The 27,433-nt window shown below is 44.1% G+C and overlaps 1 long non-coding RNA gene across 3 annotated transcripts; it reads left to right on the forward strand.

The window, feature by feature from the left end:
• Nucleotides 1-1,770: 1,770 nt before the first annotated feature.
• Nucleotides 1,771-22,271, forward strand: LOC125451982 (uncharacterized). Of its 3 annotated transcripts, none has more exons than XR_007247431.2 (6): nt 1,771-1,870; nt 3,949-4,060; nt 6,442-6,605; nt 19,575-19,666; nt 21,167-21,456; nt 22,064-22,271. It is a non-coding gene; the product is annotated as an uncharacterized LOC125451982 (long non-coding RNA). The 3 variants fall into 3 exon arrangements; XR_009445809.1 differs by lacking the exon at nt 1,771-1,870 and adding an exon at nt 2,994-3,169; XR_007247430.2 differs by lacking the exons at nt 1,771-1,870; nt 19,575-19,666 and adding an exon at nt 2,994-3,169.
• Nucleotides 22,272-27,433: the final 5,162 nt, after the last annotated feature.

A 27,433-nucleotide genomic window follows, 5' to 3' on the forward strand; every position in this document is an offset into this window, starting at 1 on the left:
AGCCAGCATGGTAGAGCTCTCCCTTCAAACTCTGATCAGCATGAGCTTCTTCAGTAAATTAGATCCTTCAAAATGTAGCTGTTCCTTTGCACAATACTGAACAAGGTCTACTGCACTCGCCCAAGTTTCCCATTCATTCACTCATTCATTGGCGGTCCCTCGTAGACGAGGTCTCTCTCTCTCTCCCCCCCTCTCAGACTGGGTCTGTAGGTGGCTGTGCTGACCGAAGTGGCAGGCTCTGTTACATTCGAGGCAGGAAGGGTGGGTGGGGTATTGATGCTACAGTGCGCTCCTTTCGCTCTTTCCACCCGGCCTCGGCCTTTTCCCGATGGCAAGTCTCAAGATGCTGGATGCCTTCCTGGATGCTCCTCGTCCATTTTGGACGGCCTTGGGCCAGTGGTTCCCAGGTGCCGGTAGGAATACCGCACTTCCCCAGTATGGCGATGAAAATCGGCATGAATCAAGTGGAAGGGACAACACAGCATGGAGCTGGAGGAACACAGCAGGCCAGGCAGCATCAGAGGAGCAGGAAAGCTGACATTTCCGACTTTCTTCAGAAGGGCCCTGACCCAAAACATCAACTTTCATACCCCAACTCCACCCTGTTCTCCCTTTCACCCTCCACTTTTTGTGGTGAAGGGTCCCGACCCAAAACATCAGCTTTCCTGCTCCTCTGATGCTGCCTGGCCTGCTGTGTTCCTCCAGCGTTACCCCTGGCTCCAGCATCTGCAGTCCTTGCTATCTCTGATCAAGAGGAAAGCTTAAAACCGAAAGAACTGCAGATGCTGTAAATCAGAAACAAAAACACAGAAGTTGCTGGAAAAGCTCAGCAGGTCAGGCAGCATCGGTGAAGAAAAAATCAGAGGTCCGGTGAACGTAGAAATCTGGGAGGGTTCTGGATGCGGGAGAAGGTTACAGGGATGGGGGTTTGGTATTTTGAGAACGAACATGAGAATTTTAAAACATGCAGGACTGGATGGGGAGCCTATGCAAGTCAGTGAGCAGCAGGGGTTTAATTATGTGCTCAAACAAATCTCAGCTGGAACCATATGTTTAAAGCTGACGGCATAGCTTCCTCAAGGAAGGGAGATTACTATTAGAAGGGAAATAACTGAAAACAGTCTGGCTCTGTTTCAGATTCTCATCAGCAAAAAGGAGGCCAAGAAAATAGTCAACAAAGAGAAGCACTCTAGAATGGAGCCGAGCTGATGATAAAGGAAGGCAGCAAACAAGCAGCTGTGTTCATCCAGCTCTACACCTTGTGATCTTATAGACAGCAGTCAATTTACTCTCAGGAAGTTCCCAGAAGTGGCACTGTGTTAATGACCAGGCCATGAGTGATGTTGGTTGGGTGAGAAACATTAGCCAGGGCACAGGAAGAGTTCCGCTGCTCGTCATAACAGCACTTTGTGGTCTTCTGTGAGAGTCAGCACCAACGCGATGGGCCAAAGGATCTCCTCTGTGTTTTTTCACTCTATGACTGACTCTAGTAGCTAGGACCTCCCACTAATGTCTCACTGCAATTCAGCACCTTCACTGGTATAGCACTCTTTCCAGACTCCCCTGTGGGTACAAATCCTGATGTTTTCACTCAGATCTTCAAATTTAAGGGTGCCCACATTGTGCAGCAGATAAGATTTTCTACAGACACCCTGTCCACGCAAGTTACAGTGGAAATATCTTTCTAAGATAAAGAATTGGCTCGGAAACTGAAAAGAAATACTGTTCAATGACCTTCATGTTTCCTTTAGCTTAAAGCCTACAAGAATTCACAGTCAAACTACGCAGGAGCTCCATGACTAACCTCACAGCAGACCATAAAATGCTGTGGGCTGCCTCAATTTATTTTAAGTTATAATCGAAGTTTCTGGTAAGAAGTAAATAATGGTAGATTTCAGCTGTGGCGCACTGTTTGCTAGAATAAGGTTAAAAATAAGGTAGTGGAAGTATCTATAAATAAACAAGAGACCATCTAGAATGCTAACTGGAGAGTTATTTATAGAGAGCAAAAATAATAATGGCTTAGATGTATGGAAAATGGCTTGACTTTGTGAAGGTATCGTTGACATAGCTAAACTAACATAGAAATCAGGGCACCAGAGCGTGTGGAGAATGTGAACTCGCTACCACTTTGTATTTTTTTTCTCTGAAGAAGGGCCCAGACCCGAAACGTCAGCTTTCCTGTTCCTCTGATGCTGCCTGGCCTGCTGTGTTCATCCAGCTCCGCACCTTGTTATCTCACTTTTTATTTACTCATTCACAGGAGTTGGGGTCACTGGCTGGGCCCAGCGGTTATTCTCCGTCCCTAATTGCTCCTTGAGAAGGTGGGGTTGAGCTGCTTTCTTAAATCATTGCAGTCCATGTGCTGTAGCTGACCCACAATGCCCTTAGAGAGGGAATTCCAGGATTTTGGCCCAGTGACAGTGAAGGAACGGCGATATATTTCCAAGTCAGGATGGTGAGTGACTTGGAGGGGAACTTGGTGGTGTTCCCATGTATCTCCTTCTAGATGGAAATGGTCGTGGGTTTGGAAACAATTGCCAAAGGAAAAGACCAGTGGGAGTCCACTGCAAAGGGACCAAGCGAAGGGGAATTGGTCTGTCATTTGAAAAGGAAGAATGTGCTGTGTCACAGGGAGAGCACAGAAGAATGGCACTAAGTGAATCAGTCATTTTGGAGAGTCAGTGCTGGCATGATGGAGTGAATGGCCTCATTCTACACTGTAACAATTCGGAGGTTCTGCAATTTGAGGGAAAGGTGGATACACAATCAGGGATAAAGGGACAGGTGGTTTGATCGATAGATAACCAAGCCTGGATGGAATCTCATGCAGTGAATGAACCCCGGCACGGGCCAGTTGGGTCGAATGGCCTTTCTGTGCTGAAAAATTCTTGTAATTCCAAGAGTTAAATAGGGGAATTATTCTAAAGCAATTTGTTGGCAATGCACATTCGAAACATTCATCTGTGTCGGGGAATGGGTTTACATTTAGGAGCGAGGCTGTTTAATCTGCTCAGGAACACGTTAACAGTTTCGGTGGGTGCAAGTGCTTGAGATGATGAGAAGGGTCTGCGGAACAGTGTAGCAAACAAAAGGAGCTTTAGCAAACACAATTTACAAACAATGCAGGCTTGTTTTGTGTGAGAATGCAGAGACTGCGCCAGACAAAGTAAGTACAGTACAAAAGCTTGCACTGTTCAAACCTTAGAATTGTGATTCACGTCAGCCAAACAAGTTAAAGATTAATGTGATTGAGTAAAGCTACAACATGATAAATGCACCAATACAGAAGATGAGGGGATTGTGCCTGAGGGGAGAAATTGGCGAGCTTGACCCTTCACCATGCCTTTATATAGACAACTGTTAATCTCACTATGTTCATTTGCAGCTTCTGAGTTTACAATCCCAGTGCAACAGACTCATGAGTAGAATCAGAGAACAATTAGGAGGCCATTCTGCCACCAAGTCTGTGCTAGCCCTCAGAGAGTAAGCGTAAATTACTGCAGATGCTGTTGTCTGTACTGAAAACAAAAACTGCTGGAGATCACAGGGAGCATTTGTGGGGAGAAAACAAGCAAATGTTTCAAGTCAAGATGACTTCATGAAGAGTTATCTAGTCTTGAAACATTTGCTTGCTTTCTCTCCATGGATGCTAGCCCTCAGAAAGAACAGTGTAGAATCAGAATATCCTTTACTGTCACATGTACTCCAGTACAGGAGTACAGTGAAAAGTTTCTACAAGCACTGTCTTTAACGGCACCATCTAAGATACAAGTACCTAAGCACAGAGCTTACAGAATTAAAAAAGGGGGTTGCTACAGATTAAAAAAATATATAAATTAGCATGAAAACAGCAAAAAGTCCAGAATGATAAGTGCCCATCTAATACTTGCATGCCCTTTTCCTCTCCTGATAATTATGTCTGTTCTCTTATTCAAAATGGTACAGCTTCCTTGCTTTCGAAAGGCTGTTACTGCAGGGACGTGAACAATGTGGCGATTTATACGGTGAATATAATGGAAGAATAATGACAGCAGCTATGGGACGGAGGTTATTAAAAGTAAGTGCTCATTAAGTAACAAGCCACAATTGGTTCTGCCTCTGATGCACTGTGCATTCCAGAGCTAAACCACTTCTTTGTAAAGTAGCTATTCACAGCATCACATAATTATTACAGTACAGAAAGAGGCCATTCTGTCCATTGTGCTTGCGCCAGCTCGTCATTACTTAGTATTGTTACTGAGTGCTAGTGTCCTGCCTGTTCTCCATAGCCTTTCAAACTACTTCGATCCAAATGATCATCCAAGAACCTCCTGAATGCCTCAGTTGGACCTGCCTCTACTACACTTCCCTCGCCTCATTGTTTTTACTCGCTCAATCAATAGATGACGGCATTGCTGTCTAGGGGAGCATTTATTCCCTACATACCAGTTAAAGGTCAGCCCCATCACTGTGGGTCTGGAGTCACATTTAGGCCAGATAAGGTAAAAACAGCAGATTTCCCTCCCTAAAGTATAAAGCATCCCAAGATCAGCAGGTAACAAAGTGTGGAGCTGGGTGAACACAGCAGGCCAAGCAGCATCTTAGGAGCACAAGCGAAGGCAAATGGAATGTTGGCCTTTATTTCGAAGGAACTGAAATATAAAAGTAGGGAGGCTTTGCTAAAACTATTTCAGGCACTAGTCAGGCCACAGTTGGAACAGTGTGAACAGTTTCAGGTCCCTCATCTGAGGAATGATACACTGACATTGGAGGCAGTCTACAGAAGGCTCACTCAGCTGATCCTGGGTATGGAGGGACTGTCTTATGAGGAGAGGGTGAGTAGGTTGGGCCTGTACTACATTGGACTTGAGAAGAACCAGAGGCAACCTTATTGAAACTGACAAGATTCTTAGGGGATTTGACAGGGTAGATGTGGAAGTATTGTTTATCCTTGTGAGAGAGTACAGGACCGGTGGATATAATCTATGGCAGTCAGCCAATCCCCTATTTATGCTAATATCTTGCATGGGCCCTTATATTATTCTACAGCCTTCACTGTGACATCTTCTCAAAGGGCATCTGGAAATCCAAATAGATCGTGTCCACTGGCCCTCCTTTGTCTAACTTGTTCACTACCTCCTCAAAGAACCTCCTCACCAACTCCTACAGATATACCATTGAAAGCAAACTGTCCGGGTGCGTAACGGCCTGGTACAGAAACCGCTCTGCCCAGGACCGTAAGAAACTACAGAAGGGGGTGTGCACAGCCGAGACCATCACGGAACCCAACCTTCCACCCACGGACTCTATTTACACAGCTCACTGCAGTGGAAAGGCGGCCAACATTATCAAAGACCCATCACACCCCGGTAATGACCTCCTACAGCCTCTTCCATCGGGCAGCAGGTACAGAAACCTGAACACACGCACCAGCAGGTTCAGGAGCAGCTTCTTCCCGGCCGTTATCAGACTGATGAATGGATTCTCTATCCTCAAATAATGCTGAACTCACTAACGTTGATCGCCTAGTGATGCCCTGTGCAATGTAACCTACACGTCTCTGTCTAAGTGGTTTTACAACTTTTGATCTATACATCCTTGCTAGTATGACCTGCTTGTGCAGCTTGTAAACAAAGCTTTTCACTGTACTCTGGTACATGTGACAATCAATCAAGAATTCTAACAGATCTGTCAGATGTGACCCCCCCTTGAAGAAGCCAATCTGACTCAGTCCCATATTACCATGCACTAGGGGATTGGCTTCCAATCTCATCCTTAGTAATGAACTCTAAAATTTAACCAATGCCTGAGGTCAGGCTAACCAGCATATCATTTTCTGTCTTCTGTCCCCACCCCTTCTTAAACAGGGGGGGTTACATTAGCTATTTTCCCGTCCTCTGGGACGCTCCTTGACTCCACCGATTCCTGAAAGACCACCTCTACAATCTCCTCAGCTATCTCCTTCAGAACTCTGGGGTCTGGTCATAGAATTACAGAATTCCTACAGCATCCTTCGACCCATCGAATCCACACCAACCTTCCAAAGAGCATCCCACCCAGACCCACCACCCACGTTATCCCTGGAACCTTGCATTTCCCATGGTGTATCCTACTCAGATAATAAAATGTGAGGCTGGATGAACACAGCAGGCCCAGCAGCATCTCAGGAGCACAAAAGCTTTTATGCTGCTGAGATGCTGCTGGGCCTGCTGTGTTCATCCAGCCTCACATTTTATTATCTTGGATTCTCCAGCATCTGCAGTTCCCGTTATCACTGATACAAGTATATCCTACTCAACTGTTTTTCTCTTCTTCTGTGTTCCATCCTCACCTATCATTTATTCCTCCCTCCTCCCCCAATCCCATCTTCAGCATATACATTGACCTTCTCCTAGCTGCAGTCAGTTCTGAAGAAGGGTCACTGGACCCGAAACGTTAACTCCGTTTCTCTCTCCATAGATGGTGCCAGAAATGTTGAGCTTTCCGAGCAATTTCTGATTCTTTACTGGATGAGAGGAACAATTGGCCAGGACAGCACTTATTGGCCATCCCTAATTGCCCAGAGGCCAGTTAAGCGTCAACCACATTGCTGTGGGCCTGGAGTCACATATAGGCCAGACCAGGTAAGAATATCAGAGTTCCTCCCAGAAAAGATATTCGTGTGAACCAGATGGGTTTTTCCCAACAGTCGACAATGGTTTCATGGTCATCATTCAAATCTTAATTCCAGAGTTTAATTGAATGCAAACTCCACCATCAGCCATGATGGGATTCGAAGCTGATTCCCAAGAGCATTATTTGGATCTCTAGATTAATGATAGTGTTGTGATAATACCACAGGTTCATCGCCTCTTCGTTTATATGATAAACATCGTTGGTTTGGAAAGTGCTGGTCTGAGGAACCTTGGTGAATTTCTGTATATCACTGACACACTGTTGCTACTGAGTGTTGGGGTGGAGGGAGTGGTTGCTTGCAGATGTTGTGCCAATCAAGTGTGCATCAACCTGGATCTTGTTGAGCTTCTTCAGCTGTATTCACTGGAGTTTGGAAGAATGAGGAGGGATCTCACAGAAACCGATAAAATTCTAACAGGACTAGACAGGATAGACACAGGAAGGATGTATCTGATGGTGATGGAGTCCAGAACCAGGGGATCACTCTCTAAGGATACAGGGCGGGCCATTTAGGGCTGACACGAGGAGAAATGTCTTCACACAGAGAGTGGGGAGCCTGTGGAATTCTCTGTCACAGAAAGTGGTAGGGGCCAAAACATCGAATGTTTTCCAGAAAGAGTGAGATACAGTTCTTAGGGCTAAAGGGTTCAAAGGGTATGGGAGGTGGGGGGATTAGGGTATTGAGCTCGATGATCAGCCGTTATATGCTGAATGGTGGTGCAGGCTCCAAGGGCCGAGTGGCCTGCTCCTGCTCCTACCTTTGTTATTCCTGTGAAGCCGTACTCTCTGCAGCAGAGATTCTGGAGGAAGCTGATGAACACATGAGGAAGAAAAAAATTAACAGGAAGTAGTGATGGAATGATGTGAATCAGTTTGGGACCAGGTTTACAGACTGGTATGGAATAGTTGGACTAGTTTCTGCGCTGTGAATTCTGTGCCACTCCAGGTCACATTTTGACTCAATTTAAGATCCAAAGGATTATACTTAAAACATGCGATTCATTTAACATCTTTAATATCTCCCATCACCATTGAAGATTATCACCAACTAATGACAGTGCCATTAAGAGCCCCTAATCATTATGCATTTGAGTGCTTTATGGAGCATTTCAGCTAACCTCCTGTGATTGTGGTCTCAGTTGATAGAATTGCTAATGTTTGCAAAGATGCTTAACTTCAACGAAGATGTATTCTGCTGCAATATCTTTCCCCACCAACTAAAAACAATTTTCTGACCACGAGCTGTTATTCAAAAAAAATTTAGTTAAGATAAGGGAAGCATCTCTATGAGAAGTACATAAGGGATTATCTTGCCTTAAACAGGGAATGTTACGGGAGATAGGCTGGTGACTAATATAGGCATTCCAAATCGTGAAGGGCTTGGGTCAAATAAAATGAGAGGTGTCAGAAGGCTGGGTAATCAGCAGATAAGGGTTCATGCCAAAAGAAGCAGTGATTAAGCGAGAGGAATTTTTTTTGCAATAAACTACTATGATCTGGGTTGTGCTGATTGAAAGGGTGATGGAAGCAGAATCAATGATGACTTTGAAGAGAAAAATTGGATAAATACCTCAAGGGGTAATATTTGATGAAGGGGCAGTGCTCATAAAGCTTGTGATTTCAAATAACCTGTTGGACTATAACCTGACGCTGTGTGATTTCTGACTTTGTCCACCCCAGTCTAACACCAGCACTTCCACATCATGGGGACAGAAGGCAGCCAGTGCAGGCAAGGTGGACTGTTGGTTAACAAATAAACACCTTCCTCTCATGCAGTATAAATTGTTATTCCCTTTGAGATTTGGCATCCTCGCCATTCTGTCCTGATGATGTGCAGTAATAGCTTCAGGAACCTGTCTCTCTTTCTCCAATAACAAGGTGTCAAGCTGGATGAACACAGCAGGCCAAGCAGCATCAGAGGAGTAGGAAGGCTGACTTTTCAGGCCTAGACCCTTCCTGCTCCTCTGATGCTGCTTGGCCTGCTGTGTTCATCCAGCTCGACACCTTGTTATCTCAGATTCTCCAGCATTGGCAGTTTCTACTGTCTCTTTCTCTAATAAAGTGTAATTGCCGTACCACAGTTTGACCAAAATACTGGTTGTTCCATTGTGATATTTAGAGTTTCATAATGTCACAAACAGCATTCTCAGAAATGCCACCTTCTATACAATCCTACAATTTTGTTTGCGCTCCATCAACTTTGATGGAAAATGGGCGTTGTCCCATTTTTTATTTAATATGAAAAACAATTCAAGACTTTGAAATGCGTACATTCTGATCATCCTCCCACAGAGGAAATGTGCAAAAATGCCAACAATGCTCTGGGGGCTGTGATTATAACGGCTTCATGTATAATGGGGTTTTACAGATTTTGAAAGAAATATTGTTGAATGCTACTTTTCTTGAACACAATCTCCTCTCAGTAAGCAATCTGTAGTGACTTGTTCTCGAACATGTTTCCATTGGATTATTTGTTTGTGACACGTGCTTGGCGCATCATTTTGCTGTTTCCAAACAACGTGGGCCCTCTTAACAATCCAGTCACAGAGAATCATGGCTCACATTCCCGTTAATTTTTATTTGTTTCTTATCTGCGTGGATCGCCGAGGTCTGTGTGCAGGAGCAGAAACCAGAAGTGAATGCGTGGATACAATACGAGAACACCATTTTCATGTTCATGCTGCTCAGGGTCACATTGATCATACAGTCATAGCGTCATACAGCACAGTAACAGACCTTTCCATCCAACCATTCCATGCCAACCATATTCCCAAGCTAAACTAGCCTCACCTGCCTACTCCTGGCCCATATCCCTCCAAACCTTTCCTGTTCAAGTATCTATCCAAATGTGTTTTAAACATTGTAATTGTGCCTGCATCCATCACTTGCTCAGGAAGTTTATTCCACATGAGAATCACCATCTTTTGTAAAGAAAATTTGCCCCTTGTGTCATAATTGTGTCCCCTAGTCTAGAAATCCCTCATCCTGGGGAACCATTTGCTCCACCCATGCCTCTTATCCATGATTTTATAAACCTCTATAAGGCCACCTCTCATCCGACTACACTCCAGTGAAAACAGTCCCAGCCTACCCACCTGTCCTTATACCTCAAATCTTCCATAATCAGCAACATCCTGGTAAATCTCTTCTGAACCTTCTCCAGCTTAATCATACCCTTCCTATAACTGGGTGACCAGAACTGGACTCAGTGCTCCAGAAGAGGCACACAGCATAGAAGGAAGTCTCCCCTCCCTACCCCCACTAATTACTCTAGCAAAGGAAGTCGACTCTGACTCAAAAAACAATAATCCATAGAACTGCTAATTACCTTCTTGTTTGTCTTTTGAGATGAAGTTGACTGTGTACATTGTCTCGGCTCTCAGTCAGATTCTGGTCGGAATGTAATTGATTGAATACCATACAGGAGGTTAGCAAGGAAAATTAAAGCTCATGGCATGAGGGGTAATGTATTGAAATGGAAAGAGAGCTGGTTGGCAGGCAGGACGCAGACAGTTGGAATAAATGGGTCCTTTACAGAGGGGCAGTCAGTGATGGGTGGGGTACCGCAGGGTTCAGTGCTGGGACCCCAGCTGTTCACAACATACTTTAATGATTTGGATGAAGGAATTGAATGCAATTTCTCCAAATCTGCAGATGACACTAAGCTGGAGGGCAGTGTGTGCTGTGAGGAGGATGCTAAGAGGCTGCAGGGTAACTTGGTCAGACTGGCTGAGTGGGGAAATTCTTGGCAAATGTAATATAAATGTGGATAGCTGTGAGGTTACAAAAACAGGAAGGCAGATTATTATCTGAGTGGTGGCAGTTTTGGAGAAAGTGAGGTGCAATGAGACCTGGATGTCATGGTGGAACAGTTGCTGAACGTTGGCAAGCAGATGCAGCAGGCAGTGAGGAAAACTAATGGCATGCTCTCCTTCATAGCGAGAGGATTTGACTATCAGAGTAGGGACATCTTGCTGTTGCTATACAGAGCCTTGGTGAGGCCACACCTTGAGTATTGTGTGCAGCTTTGGTCTCCCAGTCTGAGGAAGGACGTTCTTGCTTTTGAGGGAGTCCAGCGGAGGTTCACCAGACTGATTCCCGGGACAGCAGAACTGACATATGAGGAAAGACTGGATCGACTGGGTTTGCACTTGCTGGAATTTAGAAGAGTGAGGCACGGGGTCTGATAGAAATGTATAAAATCCTGATGGGACTGGACAGGCTGGACGTGGGAAGAATGTTCCCGATGTTGGGGAATTGCAGAACGAGGGGTCACAGCCTAATAATAAGGGTTAAGCCGTTCAGGACTGAGATGAGGAAGAATTTCTTCACTGAGAGAGTTGTAAACCTGTGGAATTTTCACCCACAGGAGTCTGTTGAGGCCAGTTCATGAGATATATTAAAGAGGGAGTGGGATGTGGCCCCTGCAGCTAAAGGGATCAAGGGGCATGGACAGAGGGCAGGAATGGGATGCTGAGATTACATGATCATATTGAATGGTGGTGCAGACTCAAAGGGCCGAATAGCCCACTGCTGCTCCTATTTTCTACGTTTTTATAAGCATGAGTGACTGTCATGGGAATTTCCTCCCCTGGTCCTACCTTTTAATCATTCCATAAGTGTACAGTAACCATCAGAAGCAATACCTCTGATAATGAGTTCATTCACTGCAATTTGAGTTCTCAGGGTCTGAAGGGAGCCAGCGTGTGGCCTGCATTCTCCAGCTGCTGTTTAGTTTCCCTTACTGCATGTTTCATGCTGGCAATGGGGATCCAAAACCCATCACTCTCATAATAACCTATCCTCTTTTGAGTACTGGCTTTCGAAAGAGGATGCACCATTTCGAAGGAGGGTGTACCATTATTTTTTTTGGTGGCATCAGGTACAGCGATCCTCAGCGAAGCCAACATCGAGCCTGCAAAATGAAACTTTCTGACGTCACGTGGAGCTTTCTTCAAATTCAACAAGACCTCCCACACACTCACCAAGTCTCAAACTCTCCATTGAAGACTAGTTTTGGCAAGTGAGCCCCTGGATGTTCTGGCCATGACCAGCCCAGCCTGGTCATGCCTGTTTCAATATAGAGCAGGTGCCTTGGGATGTGAGCCTCACTGCCTGGTACCTCCTGCTATATGATCGCCAGAAACTTCCAACAGTAGCTCAAATGCTGGGGATTCTTCAGATGATGCTGGTCCCACAGTCCAAGTCTCCCACTCACAGAGCAAACAGAGGCCTTCAGTTTGGCCAGCGCTCTCTTTCCTCTTCATTCCCAGGCTGGTGTTCGAAATTGGCTAAAGGCCACGTTTGGTTCGGTAATGCTTGCATTTACCATGTCATCCTTATAGAAAGCCCTGGAAAGTGAGATGCCAGGTTGAAGCAAAATTCCCCATTGCTGATGGGTTCTGCTGAATGCTTGGGTACAAGATATGGCAGGCAGTGACGTTACTTCAGTTCTCCTTGAGCTGATCAAAAGGCTGAAGATCTTGTCTGCAATAATCCATAGATACTCGGCAGATTCCAGCTCAGCCATCGGAAAACCAGAGACCATGATGTCTGTCCTTGGAGACCTCAGTCTGTGCACAGAGTCATCTCAGATTATAGGACATAGAACATTGCAGCGCAGTACAGATCCTTCGGCCCTCGATGTTGCACCAATCTGCGAATCTGAAGCCCATCTAGCCTATGCTATTCCATTATCATCCATATGTTTATCCAATGACCATCTAAATGCCCTTAAGCTTGGCGAGTCTACCACGGTTGCAGGCAGGACATTCCACACCCTTACTACTCTCCGAATAAAGAACCTACCTCTGACATCTGTCGTATATCTCATCACTCCTCAATTTAAAGCTATATCCCGTCATGCTAGCCATCACCATCCTGGGAAAAAGGCTCTCACTGTCCACCCTATCTAACCCTCTGATCATCTTCTATGTCTCTTATTATGTCGCCTCTTAACCTTCTTCTCTCTAACGAAAACAGCCTCAAGTCCCTCAGCCTTTCCTCATAAGACCTTCCCTCCATACCAGGCAACATCCTAGTAAATCTCCTCTGCACCCTTTCCAATGCCTCCACATCCTTTCTATAATGCGGCGACCAGGACTGTACCCAATACTCCTAGTGCGGCTGCACCAGAGTTTTGCACAGCTGCAACATGACCTCATAGCTCCGAAACTCAATCCCTCTACCAATAAAGCCTAACACACCATACGCCTTCTTAACAACCCTGTTAACCTGGGTAGCAACTTTCAGGGATCTGTGCACATGGACACCGAGATCTCTCTGCTCATCCACACTACTAAGAATCTTACCATTGGCCCAGTACTCTGTATTCCCGTTACTCCTTCCAAAGTGCATCACCTCACACTTGCCTGCATTAAACTCCATTTGCCACCTCTCAGCCCAGCTCTGCAGCTTATCTGTGTCTCTCTGCAACCTACAGCATCCTTCGTCACTATCCACAACTCCACTGACCTTAGTGTCGTCTGCAAATTTACTAACCCATCCTTCTACACCCTCATCCAGGTCATTTATAAAAATGACAAACAGCAGTGGCCCCAAAACAGATCCTTGTGATACAGCACTAGTAACTGAACTCCAAAGCAGTTTCCTGTCCATGTGATATCTGATTTCAACACCAGGCTCACCATCATGGATGGCATTGGTGAGCATGGTGGATGAGGAGATGGTGAAGACGAACAGTACTAGTGCTGTGGGTCCTGTTTAACTGCATCAATGATGGGAATAATACAGAAGAGTTGCCAACATCCATAACCTACGTGTTCGTTCCATCACGAAACTTTCCAATTGCACTGATGATTCCTCATCATAAAATTTCTCCATTATCCTTCTCCATTTCTCCAAGACTCTCGTGGTTTATCATGCCAAAGGCTTTGGTCATGCCAAGACCCATGGTGGTCTCCTTTTCTGAGGAAGGATGCTCTTGTTCTAGAGGGAGTGGAGCAAAGGTTGACCAGGGATGGCCGGTCTGATGTATGAGGAGAGATTGACTAGATTGGGATTGGTTTTGTTGGCGTTCAGATGAATAAGGAGGAATCTTATAGAGACTTATATTATTCTAACAAGACTGGACAGGGTAGATGCAGGGAGGATGTTCCCGATGGTGGGTGTGTCCAGATCCAGGGATCACAGTATGAGGATTCGGGGTAGACAATTTAGGACGGAGATGAGGAGACATTTCTTCACCCAGAGAGTAGTGAGCCTGTGGGAGTCATTACCACAGGAAGTAGTTGATGCCGAAACATTGACTGTAATCAAGAAGCAGCTAGATATAACACTTGGGTGTAAAATGGGATCAAAGGTTATGGGGAGAAAGCAGGATTAGGCTGTTGAGTTGGGTGATCAGCCATGATTGTGAAGAATGGCAGAGCAGGCTTGAAGGGCTGAATGGCCTCCTCCTGCTCCTGTCTGCTATGTTCCTGTCAGCATGAGTGGCAGCTCATCTCCTTTCCACAGGACCTTTCAACCCTCAGGACTCAACATTGAGGTTAGCAATTTAAGCATGAAAACATTGCCCTCCATGTCAGATACACAACCCCACCCCCACTCTCCCACCCCCGACCCAACACCCCAGATCCTGCTCTGTGCAGCTTGCTCCCAGCACACAGCTAACCCATGCTCAACCATTCACCATTCTCATGACAGCCCTGATGAGCATTTATCTCTCTCTCTCTTTCAGCTTGTCATCAGCAATCTCTTTGTTTGAGTAAAATTGGAGCAAATTACTGCAGATGATGGAATCTGTACTGAAAACAACAAATGCTGGAGATCATAGCGGGCCAAGCAGCATCCATGGAGAGAGAGCAAGCTAGCATTTTCTTCATTCAAGCTCTGACCAACAGTTATCTAGACTTGAAACGCTAGCATACTCTGTCTCCACGGATACTGCCTGACCTGTTGTGATCTCCAGCAGCTTTTGATTGCCTATCCCTTTTCTCTCTCTCCCTCTTTCTCTCTTATCTCTCTGTCGCTAGGCTCTATCTCTATATTCTCTATTCATTAGCCATCCCTCACCACTTACGTTCCTGATTGGGACTAAAACCCAAAACTTTACATTTCTAAGATCAGAGCGCTGTCATGTGCCTGATTGCCTGTGTAGAGGCATCCTGCTGTGGCAGCTGCTGGGGCTTGATTTCACAAAAATCAAGAATTCAAGAAGCTAATTATGATCACGAAACAAAAACAGAAGTTGCTGGAAAAGCTCAGCACATCTAGCAGCATCTGTGGAAAGAGTTCGAAGGACGGATTACCAGACCCAAAGCAGTAATTCTGATTTAGAGTCCTAGAGTCATAGAGCCATACAGCATGGAAACAGTCTCTTCAGTCCAACTCATCCCTACTGACCAGATATCCTAAATTTATCAGAGATAGCGGGAACTGCAGATGCTGGAGAATCTAAGATAACAAGGTGTCGAGCTGGATGAACACAGAAGGCCAAGCAGCACCAGAGGAGCAAGAAAGCTGACATTTTGGGCCTAGACCCTTCTTCAAATCCTCCAACATCTGCAGTTCCTACTATCTCTGTTTCAGATCTAGACCCTTCCTCAATCTGAAGAAGAGTCTGGACCCAAAATGTCAGCTTTCCTGCTCCTCTGATGCTGCTTGGCCTCCTGTGTTCATCCAACTCTACACCTTGTTATTCTGAATTCATCTAGTCCCATTTGCCAGCATTTGTCCCATATCCCTCTAGACCCTTCCTAGTCATGTACCCATCCAGATGTCTTTTAAATGTTGTAATTGTACCAGCCTCCACCACTCCCTCTGGCAGCTCATTACATACACACATTACTCTCTGCATTAGAAAGTTATCCCTTAGGTCCCTGTTAAATCTATCCCCTCTCACCTTAAACCTATGCCCCTCTAGTTTTGGACTCCCCCACCCTGGGGGAAAAAGACCTTGGCTATTGACCCTACCCATGCCCCTCGTGATTTCATTAACCCCTATGATTTCGCTCTGCAGATGCTGCCAGACCTGCTGAGCTTTTCCAACAATTTCTGTTTTTGTTCCTGATTCACAGCATCCGCAGTTCTTTTGGCTTTTGTGATCATGAAATGTTAGTGAGGTGAAACTAATATCTTTTACAGAGTGGAATCTGTTGGCCTAGACCCCAGACCATAGCAATCCTTAACTGCCCTGTGAAATAGCCTAACGAGCCAGTGGGGTAAAAATGAGTTTATTTTTGATGCAAGATTAGCTCAGTTCTGCCTTTGCAGCTCAGAAAGTTAGCAATTTAGTAGATTAATGAGCAAATTGCAACTGCATTTACATACCACCTTTCACTGTAAAACATCTGTGGTGTTTCGCAGGAACATTATTGAATGGAAATTGACACCTAACCCACATAATATTAGAGATATTTTTAAAATAATCCAAAGAAGTGCAGATGCTGGAAACAGAGTCATAAAGTCATAGAGACATATAGCATGGAAACAGATCCTTTGGGCTATCCAATCATCTTCCCAAACTAAACTAAACTAAATCAGAAACAAAAACAGAAATTGCTGGAGAAACTCAGCGGGTCTGGCAGGATCTATGTAGAGAGAAACAGAGTTAATCTATCAGGCCCAGTTACACCACTTCAGCCTAATTAAAGTTTAAGGCAGTGTGTGAAAAGAGGAACAAGAGAAGAGGAGAGTTTAGTTAGGGTGTGGAGTGGGGGGAGGTCATGTTTCCAGAGATTAGGGTCCAAATGACTGGGAAGGCAGGACTGCTAATGGTCCCTATATAAATATTTTTAAAAATGTTTTTGTCATAATGTGAATCAGAAATGTCACTTAAATGTAAATGTGGAAATTGGAATGTAAATTTAATTGAGTGAAAAAATAATTTTAGCCAGAAATGAATTGCAAAGTGTGTAAAACAGATTGGACTAGAATCTTGGAGCAAATTAATGCAGATGTTGGAATCTGTACTGAATACAAAAATGCTAGTAATCACAATGGGTCAGGCAGTGTCCATGAGAGAGAGCATGGTCCACAGGTGCTGTCTGGCCCATTGTGACTACCAGCAGCTTTTGTTTTCTGTGCTAGAATCTTGTTTTTATTCTTAAACTATTCCCTTTCAGTTCTATCTTTTATCTTTTTTTAATTCATTCACAGACTGAGGGCATCACTGGCCAGGCAGCATTTATTGCCCATCCCTAATTGCCCAGAGGGCAGCTAAGAGTCACCTACATTGCTGTGGGGCTGGAGTCACATGTAGGCTGGACCAGGTTAAGATGGCAGTTTCCTTCCCTAAGGACATTAGTGAACCAGATGGGTTTTTCCCCCAACAATTAACAATGGATTCACGGTCATCATTAGATTCTTAATTCCAGATCTATTTTATTGAATTCAAATTCCACCATTTGCCATGGCAGGATTCGAATCCTGGGTCCCCAGAACATTATCTGGGCCTCTGGATTAACAGTCCAGCGATAATACCACTGGGCCGTCACCTCCTCTTTTTATCCTTAAACTATTATTCTGAACTTTTTATTTCTTTATTTTTCTAATGTTTTTCTCTGGCAATTTGCACTCAATAATCTGTACCTTGGTGCATTTGTGCCTAGGATGATACTGTAGTTGATGACATGTAAACCTCTCACTGTAGTCACATGTGTTCTTTTGACAATAAAGCTAATTCTAAGATTTTATTCAAAATGGTGCTGGGTTGTGGCAACTGTTAAAGCTTTTCGGCTGTATTTCATTGCGTTATTCACTGTAAAATGATAAATAAATCATTCATTATTGAGAATCCATGGAGAAATAGCTGAAAAACTTACAGCGAAATAAACAGTTCAATAGGATGACCTGGCCAACCACATAACCTTCTCTGTGTTTACATGGCTAGACGTGGGAGAACATTAACTCCATTTTTATCCCACATTTTTGGCTTCAAACTGTGAGAAATGCCACAATTTAGCAAGCTGGAAACCGCAAACAGTAGGTTTAATGGAATGCTGTGTGTAATAACCAGATACGTACAGTTAGAGATTATTGGGACCTTGTCCGAGACAGCAGTGGGAGGAGAATAAAAACTTTATTCTCTATGCTCGTTAAAACAAACACATGGATAGTCGGAACTGCAGACGTTGGAGAATCTGAGATAACAAGGTGTGGAGCTGAGTGAACACAGCAGGCCAAGCAGCATCTTAGGAGCAGAAAAGCTGACATTTCGGGCCTAGACCCTTCTTCAGAAATTCTGAAGTCGGGCCTAGGCCTGAAACGTCAGCTTTCCTGCTCCTCTGATGCTGCTTGGCCTGCTGCGTTCATCCAGCTCCACACCTTGTTACACAGATAGTCGTTGCCTGCCCAACTGAGACAAAAATAAACTTACAAAGTAAATGTACCCTGAAATTGGACAGACTGGTTCACATACTTGGAAAATCTTCCCTGTTTACACAATCTCAGCTTTAAATGCAATAGCGTGACAACATTTTCATTTTAAGCCTACTTTTCTGTCACTTGTGTGAACTGTGCTGAATTCAGCGTTCCTATTTGAACCGAAGGCAATTTTTTTTTCAGAAGCTTCTCTCCCTTCCTGGAATCAGGCTGTGCAGAAAGAGGCCATTCTACCCCTGGAGTTAATTCTAGTTCTACCACCTGGCCTTTCAAGAGGTGCCCAATTGGTGCCACTCCTGTTGGTCTGTCGGAAAACCGAGCAATTTCCTGAAAGTGTTGGATATTCAGTGGGCAATTTCCAGAAGTCCTCAGCTTAACCATTGTGTGTGTAAGGGTTTGAATTGCCAAAAGTGATTTAGATGAACTCTTGGACAGTTCATCACATAGCTTTTGACGTCCAGCTGCCCAACCCAGTCAAGCAGCCTTTTGAACTCCATGTGTGATATTTTTAGAGCCAATCCTAATAAAAAGTGACTCAAAGAAAGTGAAAACAAACCTTTGAAATGTGACTTTGCTCTGTGTGTTGCTGATCACCATGTTTCAGGGATTAACCTGCACTTTCTGGAGGGTTTATTTTTATACATTGCTGGATTATAGTCATCAGCAGCGAGGCTGGAATTTATTACCCATCCCTAATTGCCATTGAGAAGGTGATCATGCCTTCTTGAATACGTCTGAATACAGTTAAAAATCAATCACATTGCTACGAGACTTGAGGCCAAACTAAGTAAGGATGGCAGTTTCCTTCCCTAGAGGACAATGGTGAACCAGAGATTTTACAATAATGAAGAGAACCTTGTGTTCCAAATGTGCTCACATTTGTTGACTTTGAAATCCCACCCACTATGGTGAGATTTGACTCATTAAGTCAGACACCATTGAAACAGGTCCTTTAGTCCAGCTTGTCCATCCTGATCATGTTTCCCAATCTAAACTAGTCCAATCTGCCTGTGTTTGGTCCATATCCCTCTAAACCTTTCCTATCCATGTGCCTGTCCAAACACCTTTTCAATGTTCTCACTGCAATGCTTCCTCTGGTAGCTCATTGCACATACGAAGCACCCTCAGTGTGAAAAAGTTGCCCTTCAAGTCCCTTTTAAATTTGTCACTTCTCACCTTAAAAATATGCCCCCTAGTTGTGAAATCCCCCACCCTTGGAAAAAGGCCTTACCTGTGCCCCATATGATTTTATAAACCTCGAGAACATCACCCCTCAGCCTCTGATGCTCCAGGGAAAATAGCCCCAGCCTACTGAGAGTTTCCTTACAACTCAAAACCTTAGCCCCAGTAACATCCTTGTAAATCTTTTCTGGACCGTCTCCTATTTAATAATATCCTTGCTATAGCAGGGCAAGGAGAACCATACGCGGTACTCCGAATGTGGCATCACCAACATCCTGTACAACCTCAACATGATGTCCCAACCTCTGTACCCAATGGTGAAACTTGGAATCGTTACTTGAGATCTTCAGATGACTAACCTGCATTTGCTGTGTTCCCCTGCCTCCTTACAGTTGGGACCTCTTGTGTGAGCCTATGCATGAGTGTTGTTGAAAGACATTTGATGAACCTTAATGCCCTCGCCAATACATTCAAGTGTATTAAGGTAAGGAAAATTAAGCCAGGAAAAGAGGAGAGGCTTATTCATAAGATTTGTCCTCCTTAGATTCAGTGCAGATATGATGGGGTTGACTGGCCTCCTTGATTATCCTGAAAGTAAGCTAATGGCCGACTACCTGTCATAAATCACCATAGTTAAAACAATCTTCCATTAATACTCCAGGAATGCCCCTGCTCTCTGACATAGACAAGATTTGGCCACTGTTCCATAAGGAGTTTGTAGCCAAGTCTATATTTTAAAAAAATTACAAAAGTAACCCATCTATATGTCCTTATTTTTAAAATACTGGGGAGGCACGGTGGCTCAGCGGTTAGCAATGTTGCCTCACAGCACCTGTGACCTGGGTTCAATTCCAGCCTCGGGTGACTGTCTGTGTGGAGTTTGCACATTCTCCCCGTGTCTGCGTGGGTTCCCTCCGGGTGCTCCGGCTTCCTCCCACAGTCCAAAGATGTGCAAGTTAGGTGGGTTGGCCATGATAAATTGCCTGTAGTGTTCAGGGAGGTGTAGATTAGGCAGATGGGTCTGGGTAGGATGCTCTAAAGTTCCATGTCAACTCATTGGGCCAAAGGGCCTGTTTCCACACTGTAGGGAATCTATTCTAAATTCTAAAAGAGGTATTCAAGATGTGGATAAATTACAGCTTTCAGAATGCTCCTGGCTTGTCAGAAGTTAAAGGCTTTACAATGATGTGCCTTTTTTAGGACTGAAATAGTTCTCACTAGCATATGAAAGTTGGAGGAAATATAACTTTCCAGTGGTTTTCACAATGGAGAGCCTGACCTCAGAAGAGGTTCCAGTCTGTTTGACGTTCACAGCCTTCCTCACTCAACAAAAGGCCACAAGGAAACGCCAAGAGGTCAGGCAAGGCAGGGTCAAATTGTTTTACCACAAGATAACTCCATTTTTGGTGTGGGAGTAATGTCAGGCTATATACCACATACATGGCAAACCCAAACACATTTGAAATTTCTGCTGAGTTCCAACCAGACCCAATTTACCCATTTTCCAAGAGATTGAACGTATATTGTGGGAGTCAAGACATTGGTGAGTCATTGTAAATTCACTGAGATCTTTTTAAAAATCATGATGGAGATGTTTTTGTAACTCACCAATTCTTTAAACATGACAAAAAGGTAGAGGTTTAGAAAAACCCTTTCGGATGAACTGCATTGACCGACAAACTGATTGGTCTAGGTTAGAAAAAAGAAATCTGTTGCTACAGTTTTAAATGTTGACATCTTTTGAGCTCTGTTATTTAAGCTGAGGTCATTCTGAGTGCTTGGCTGTGTTTCAAAAACTACGAAAGCAGTTATCTCGGTGGAAGTGGGGGCTGTTTCCCAAGTTCACATTTTAATTAACAGTTTAAAGAAGCTACTGAAGAATTAGCGACTCAAATAAAAATGTAATACAGCTGGAAATCTTCTTTGCATTCTGAAGAAGTGTTAAAGCAGACTTGAAGCATTAACTCTATTTCTCTCTCTACAGATGCAATCAGACCCAAAGAGTTTACGAATGGTTGAATTAATTATTAATCTGATTAATGGAAAATCTGTCTTCGATGCGGCTACTGAACAGAAGTATTTTTTTCAAACGGTCTGAATTCTTGAGTGGGTTTCAGCAATGAGTGGCTTTTCTTGATATTAAGTGTGAATGAATGAGAGTTCGATTAGAGTGTTCATTTTATTTTTCATCTCCACAAGGATTCTGAAGTCTATACCTTTTGGATACTAGTGCATGGTTTTTGGAAGTGGCACAGAAACTGAAGTGGCATGAAGGTAAGAGACAGCATAGGCAGCATGGAGGGGTCTTGAGTTGGGATGGAGTTAAGAGGAGACTTAGGAGTTATGAGGAATGGTGTGGTATGATGAGGTGGCGAGGGGCTGTAAGACTTGAGAGTTCGAGGGTCCAACAGCTTTTAGGACAATGGGGTCACTACTCTTAAATTGAATTGAATAATTTATTGTCACATATATTCAATACAAAACACAATGAGAAGCACATACTGTAGCCATGCATAGATGCCATTAATCAATTTACTAATCAACTGTAAATCAAAATTAATGTCTAACTCCACCTTCAATATGTCAAAGACACAGCGATAGACTCTGCAATGCAGGGCAATCTGAGATATGTGCTGAATGAAAAGACAGTGGAAGCAAGTTCAGCATCAGCTTTTGAAAGGGAAATGGATTAACACATGAAGAAAGAGAAAATTTGTGGAAAAAGAGAAGGACATTAATTGGATAACTCTTTCAAAAGCCCAGATCAGAAACAATGGATTGAATTGCCTCCTTCTGTTCTGAATCATGCCATCGTACATTAAAGCTCTGACATCAGTGGGCACTTTCTGTGTTAATGCTTCTGCGTTGTTTTGAAATTCAGATGTCTGTGGAAAACGTGAACACATAAACTTCTCACAATATCACTGCACATTCACCGGTAGCTGAAAAGAATTGCTTAAGACGAAAAATGAAAGTGAAGCCTCTGAAGATTTACTATCGTGTGTTTAAATTAAATGTCTTTTTAAAAATGGGATAAGATGAACATTATTAACAAGTGTTATTAAATTAAAATAAAATGGAGCTTTGCTTTAGCCCAGTAAAACTCTGCTAATTGGTGTTATATTGTGGTTTGACATTCTCTACCAATAAAAAGAAATGTAAAATGAAAGTTCAATTGAAACTTGTCAGTTTTCTGCATTTTTTCCCCCAATTAGATGACCACCAATTAACTGAACCTTTCGAACGGGAATTTGGAAGCATTCACATGAAGCTGAGAGAAGATTTGCAAAAGCTCAAACCAAGCTTTTATTGGATCCTAATTGCATTCATTGAGACGTTCAGTTAACTTTGAGCCATCTCTCAGAAACGTCCTGCTTATCTGCAACTCTGTGCAGTGGTTTCTGAGTTCGGCACAAGGGCTGGACCAATAGGAACATTTGTAATTGTATAAACCGCACTCACATGCCCCTGAATACAGAAGATGAGGTAGTGTGCTAGCTCTTGGGAGTTTAAGATGATCAAAGTTTGATAATGAGGTCCCATTTCCTCTTGTGGGGAAGTTCAGAACAAAAGGCATAACCTGAAAGCTGTTTTGTTGATTGGCATCGGTCCTTCTGCAAGAGTGGATGGGAATGCAGCTGCAGAATGTTGTGAGGTTGATGTAATCACCAGCTGAACTCCTACTGCTTGTACAGTGCACTTTGGTGCCTCACAACAGGGTTAGGTTCAAGCCAGACCGGTCAAGGCCAGCACTCTGGCTTAGGCTTTAAAGTAACACTGTTATACTCAATACAGTTGTACATGATGACGTTAGAATAACAGGAATTACATAGGAACACAGAAGATAAGAGCAGGGATAGGCCATTCAGCCCCTTGAGACTGCCCTACCATCCAATATGATCATGGCTGATCATCGCACTCAATACCCTAATCCCACCCTCCCTCCATAACCATTTTTCCCTTTAGCCACAAGAATTACATCGATCCCCATAATGTTTTGGCCTCAACCACTTTCTGTGACAAAGATTTCCACAGGCTCCCCACTATCTGGGTGAAGAATTTTCTCCTCATTCTAGCCTTAAAAGGTTAACCTAGTTCCTTGGTCTGTGACCCCTGGTTCAGGGGTTCCTGGTCATCAGGAACATCCTTCCTGCATCTAACCTGTCTAGTCCTGTTAGACGTTTACAGATTCCTGTAAGATTCCTTCTCCCCACCAACCTCATTTTTGCAAACTCCAGTGAATACAACTCTACATGGGTAAGTGGTGGAGGCTGGTACAATTACAACATTTAAAAGGCACCTGGATGGGTACATGATCAGGAAGGGTTTAGGGGGATATGAGCCAAATGCTGGCAAATGGGGCTATGATAGCTTGGGATGTCAGGTGGACTCAAGTTGGACTGAAGGGTCTATTTCTGTGTTGTATAACTCTATGACTCAATCTCTTCTCATATATCAGGCCTGCCGTACCTGGAATCAATCTGGTAAATTTTTGCTGCATTCTCCATCAAGAATATTCTTCCTCAGATAAGGAGACCAAAACTGCACTCAATATTCCAGATGTGACCTCACCAATGCCCGGTATATTTGCAACAAGACATCCTTGAGATAAAGATTTCAACTGGGAAATGAAAGGCTTTACAATTAGCGTGCCAATGACCCTGTGTTTTCTGCAAATAATCACAAGGATCTGTAAACAGTGCGACTGAAGAACAGAAGGTCTTTGAATGTAAAAGGGACACCCCATCAGATCCTGTGCCGTGGTGCTATTGAACCATGAACCCACAGATTTTTCCCCGAACCTATTACACGCACATTCCTTTGTGAGTGTGTTTGTGTGTGTGTGTGTCTGTCTGTCTGTTTGTGTGTGTGTGAGAGAGAGAGAGAGAGAGAGAGAGTGTGTGTGTGTGCGCATGTGAGAGAGAGACAGCGTATGTGTGTGTGAGAAACAGACTGTGTGTGTGTCTGTGTGTGTGTGTAAGAGAGAGAGTGTGTGTGTGTGTGTGTGTGTGTGTGTGTGTTTGTGTGTATCTGTCTCTGTGTGTGCGTGTGTGTGTGTGAGAGAGAGAGTGTGTGTGCGTTTGTGAGAGAGAGAGGGAGAGAGAGTGTGTGTGTGTACGCGCCTGTGTGTGTGTGTATAGGGATTTAGAAAGATGGTTAGAGTTTCAATCAACAAAACTGGATGCTGCTAATTTACATTTCTGTTTGCTTGTGGTTAGAACTGATTTCTTCCCAATAAAAAGTGCAACATCGAGGGCCGAAGGGCATGTTCTGCGCTGTATTGTTCTATATGTAAAAGCGGCTCATGTTAAGTACAGAGACCTCGTGAATGTTTTCTGTTGACCTGAGTCAGGTCAGATGGGTAAACTATGGAGTTTGATTAAATCTGTAACTTTTGTAATAACTCTGGAAGTACTGGGGCTTGAGAATCCATACCCTTTCCCAAGCATGATATGATCATTTTAATCGAATCTTTGGGAACCCCAACAGTTCTCTTTGTAAGAGCTACCTCCGTGGACATGAGCAGATCCTTGGAAAAGCAGCCATCCTTCCATCCTCTACACAGGCCTAAAACACCAAAGCCTTCTGGTTTGAATACTGTTATTGCGCCCATGTGCTGGTCTCTATAAGGCACAAATCTCAAAACATGTAGCTTGAATAGGCTCACAGTCATAGACTCAAACAGCCAAAGTGATGTCCAGCGCAGACTCCTCGGCCCAACTCGTCCATGCTGATTAGGATATCCTTAATTAATCTTGTTCCATTTGCCAGCATTCAGCCCATATCCCTCCCTTGTACCCATCCAGATGCCATTTCAATGTTGTAATTGTACCAGCCTCCACCATTTCCTCTGGCAGCTCATTCCACACACGCACCACCCTCTGTGTGAAAATGTTGCCCCCTAGGTCCCTTTTATATCTTTCCCCTCTCACCTTAAACCTGTGTCCTTTGGTTTTGGACTCCCTCACCCTGGCGAAAAGATCTTGGCTGTTCACCCTATCCATGCCCCTCATGATTGTATAAACCTCTATAAGGTCACCTCTCCGCCTCCAACATTCCAGGGAAAATAGCCCAGCCCATTCAGCCTCTCCCCGTTGCTCAAACCCTCCACCCCTGGCAACATCCTTGTAAATCTTTTCAGAATCCTTTCAAGATTCACAACATCCTTCCTACAGCAGGGAGACCAGAATTACACATCACATTCCAATAGCAGCCCAACCAATGCCCTGTACAGCTGCAACATGACACCCCGACTCCTATACTCAGTGCCGTGACCAATAAAGGAAAGCGTACCAAACACTACCTTCACTGCCCTGTCTGCCTATCATTTCTTCACACTCAGGGCAATGGAAACCTGGAACTCATTCCTCCTAAACATTGTTGTGACTGCGGGTCAGCTTTCTTTATTCCACTGTGGGATGTGGGCATCACCACCATTTGTTGCCCGTCTCTAACTGCCCTTGAGCTAAGCAATTTGTTATGCTCGTCAGAGCAACCACGTTGGCTGGAGTCACATGCAGGCCAAACTGGGTAAGGATGGTGGATTTCCCTCCCTGAAGGGAGATTGGTGAACCAGATGGGTTTTTACAACAATCAATGATAGTTTGATGGCCACTGCCACTGAAATGATCTTCAATGCCAGATTTATAAACCGAATCTGAATTTGATGAGCAGCCACTATGGGACCTGACACCATGTCTCCAGGGGCCTGTGGATTACTAGCATGGTGGCATTATCAGCACAAAACGGCTTCCCTCCGATTCAAAACTGTGAAGCTGCAATTGGCAACATCTTTTTTTCTCCCTTTATTCACTCATGGGATGTGGGTGTCGCTGGCCAGGCCACCCCTAATTACCCAGCGGGCAGTTGAGAGTCAACCACATTACTGTGGGTCTGGAGTCACATGTAGGCCAGACCAGGTAAGGATGGCAATTTCCTTCCCTAAAGAAATTAGTGAACCAGATGGGTTTTTCCCAACAATTGACAATGGATTCATGGTCATCATTAGAACCTTAATTCCAGATGTTTATTGAATTCAAATTCCACCATGTGCCGTGGTAGGACTAAACTGGGAATAATCCAGAACATTATCTGGATTAACAGTCCAGTGACAATGCCATTAGACCATCGCCTCAAACTACAAATCAATCATTATGCAAGCAGATGATGGAGCTGACTTGAGGCATTGAATGGTCTCTTGCTGCTCCTATTCACTCCATAAACATGCCAGCATAGATTTAAAGAGATGTGCAAATGAAGCAAGGGTGATGTGAGCATCTCACCCAGTGAGTAGTGAGGGTGTGGAATGCACTGCCTGGGAAATGTGATGGAGGCAGGTTCAATCGAGGCATTGGAGAGGAGCATTGGGTGGTTATTTGGATAGGAATGGTGGGCAGGAATATAGGGAAAAGGCTGGAGATTGGCATTCAGAAATAACAGAATAGAACTGAAGGGAATAACCTTTACTGCCATGCGTACTCAAGTCCAGGAGTACAATGAAAAATTTACAATGTTGTCCATCATGGTGCCATCTTAGGCACAAAGTACCAAAGTACAAATCTTAGATACAAAAAGACAAATAAAAACAGTGCTCGTGACCATTTGAAGAACCAGCACAGGCAGAATGGGCTGAATGGCCTCCTTTTGCACCAGAACAGTTCTGGGATTCTGTAAGATGGAACTGAGCATGACCTTGACCCTGTGCCCTTTTAGGTTTTTTATTTTTGTTACCAAATTTGGACAGTGGTAAGTTTGACACTTTTAGAGAAGTAGATGATTGCACACTTCTGCTTTTATTTTATATTCTAAGATAATCAGAAAAGCAAAAATATATTTGTGGTGTAGCCTCTCACCACAGCCAGTATGATAGTTCACATAAGGTATACTGCGCAGACTGGGCTCTTATTGAGATTGATATAGGAACTCACTGACATGAGAATGCCATGTAGCCGATTGAACCTGGTCCACTATTCAACACAATCATAGAGTCCCCACAATGTGGAACTAAGCCATTCAGGCCATCAACTCCATGCCACGCCTCTGAAGAGCATCCCACACAGACTAACCAAAGCTCTAACCTGCACATCCCTGAACACTTACAGGCAATTTAGCATGGCCAATCCACCCGAACTTGCACATCTTTGGACTGTGGGAGGAAACCGGAGCACCCGCAGGAAACCCACGCAGACACGGGGCGAATGGGCAAACCCCAAACAGGCAAGTCGTGCAGGGACTGAATTGAAACTGGGTC

This window comes from Stegostoma tigrinum, chromosome 5, assembly GCF_030684315.1.
Source record: "Stegostoma tigrinum isolate sSteTig4 chromosome 5, sSteTig4.hap1, whole genome shotgun sequence".
NCBI classification, from domain to species: Eukaryota; Metazoa; Chordata; class Chondrichthyes; order Orectolobiformes; family Stegostomatidae; genus Stegostoma; species Stegostoma tigrinum.